Source organism: Otolemur garnettii, unplaced genomic scaffold (genome assembly GCF_000181295.1).
Source record: "Otolemur garnettii isolate 467f Iridium unplaced genomic scaffold, OtoGar3 scaffold00033, whole genome shotgun sequence".
Classification (NCBI taxonomy): Eukaryota; Metazoa; Chordata; class Mammalia; order Primates; family Galagidae; genus Otolemur; species Otolemur garnettii.
The window spans coordinates 14971779-14973911 of NW_003852428.1; the positions used below are offsets into that span (position 1 = coordinate 14971779).

At 46.2% G+C, this 2133-nt stretch overlaps 1 protein-coding gene across 1 annotated transcript in view; it reads left to right on the forward strand.

Annotated features, from left to right (window-relative positions):
• CMBL (carboxymethylenebutenolidase homolog) overlaps positions 1–2133 on the forward strand; it is a 16757-nt gene that overhangs the window by 3626 nt on the left and 10998 nt on the right. The gene's annotated exons all lie outside the window — the stretch shown is intronic.

Genomic DNA, 2133 nt, shown 5'->3' on the forward strand with positions numbered 1-2133 from the left:
GCCTGTAGTTCCAGCTACTTGGGAGGCTGAAGGAAGAGAATCATGTAAGCCCAAGAGTTGGAGGTTGCTGTGAGTTGTGACACCACTGCACTCTACCAAGGGCGACATACTGAGACTCCGTCTCAAAAAAATAAAGTCTTTTCATTGTATCTTCTCTACATCTTTTGCTCCATCACTTCGCTCCTTTTTCTGGCAAAAGTCTTCAAAGAGTTTTCTGTGTTCACTGTCTCCCGTTCCCTCCTCCCCTCTCTCAGGTTCACATGGGGCTGTTACCCATGCCCTCCTCCAGGCTGCCCTGTGGAGGTCACCAGGGACCTTGAGGCTCCCGTGCCCTGAGGGCATCCCTCAGCCTTCACTGCTCAGTTTCCTCTGCTCCTTCTCAGACTCCTTTACTGGCTTTTTGAAGGCCCTAGGGGCCCAGTCTCCTGTATACTTCTTTTCTTTATCCACCAACATTCCCCCACTGATGTCATTCATTTGCAAGGTTTTAAATGTGGAAAGAGGGGATTCTTAGCTGTGTTCTGTAAGGTCACCGCAAACACTCAGTGGGGAGGTACTGGACCATTGCTCCTGGGAATAATACAGAATTAGGAACCTGTGAGCAACTGGCCATGACATTTCTCTCAGTTGACCAATACATAATGTTTGTTTTATGTGTGTTTTTGTTCTTTAACAAAAACATATGTATGTTCTTTACCAAAAATATATGTATGTATGTATTTTGAGACAGTCTCACTCTGTCACCCTGGGTAGAGGGCCATGTTGTCATAAGCTCACAGAAACTATCCTCCTGCTTCAGCCTCCAGAGTGGCTCAGACTACAGGAGTGTACTACCCGGCTAGTTTTTCTCTTGGTAGAGATGGGGTCTTGCTCTTGCTCAGTCTGGTCTGGAACTGCTAAGTTCAAGCGAGTCTCCCACCTTGGCCTCCCAGAGTGCTAGGGTTACAGGTGTGCACCACCATGCATGACCCCCCAAAAGGTATTTATTTAATATGTACCATTGGTTCACTGACATTGAACTTCCATCAATAGCATGGTAATTGGCACCCAAGCAAAGCCCGTCTAACATGTGTGCTTTCTCTGTGAGGCACCGCTTCAGCACTATGCTGGGGACCATCTTAAACAGGAAATCACCAAGAAAAAAGGCACAAAAAATGCAAAAAAAATGGCACTAAGATGATGACATTTGTTTAAAGTGTGAGAGCTGGAATGAGGAGGCAGAGATGTAGAGTCTGGTCTGGGAGGCTGTAACAAAAGATCCCAGACTGCGTGGCTTCTTTTTTTTTTTTGAGACAGAGCCTCAAGCTATCCCCCTGGGTAGAGTGCTGTGGCATAACAGCTCACTGCAACCTCCAACTCCTGGGCTCAAGCGAGTCTCCTGCCTCACCCTGCCAAATAGCTGGGACCACAGGCACCCACCACAATGCCCGGCTATTTTTTTTTTTTTTTTGGTTGCAGCCATCATTGTTGTTTTGGTGGGCCCAGGCTAGATTCGAACCTGCCACCTTAGGTGTCTGTGGCTGGTGCCTTAGCCACTTGAGCCATAGGCACCAAGCCTGAACTAATTTCTTAAGAAAATCTTTAAATATGTCACCTTTTCATTCCAGACACTGTTTTGTTGCTGTGTGTGTTTAATGTTATTTCCTTTCTACTGATCAGTTTTTCTAGAGATGTGCTTATTTTATAACTCTTAAAGGAAGCAGATTTTAATCTTTTGGATTTTCTCTATTGTTTTCTTTTCTTGTCTCCCTCCCTCCCTCCCTCCCTTCCTTTCTTCCTTTCTTCTTTTCCTTTCTTTCTCTCTTTCTCCCTTTCTTTCCCTTTCTGTTCCTTCCTATCCCTTCTGGCCCCTTCTCTTCTTTCTACAGAGTCGTGCTCTGTAGCTGTGGGTAGACTACAGTGGCATGAGCATAGCTCACTGCAACCTCAAACTCCTGGGTTCAAGCCATCCTTCTGCCTCAGCCTTCAGAGTAGCTGGTACTAAAGGCATGTGCTGTCACACCCAACTAATTTTTGTATTTTTTGTAGAGATGGGGTGGGGGGTCTCACTCTTTCTCAGGATGCTGGCAAACTTGTGGTCTCAAATTTTCCTCCTGCCTCAGCCTCCCAAAATGCCAGGATTGCAGGCATAAG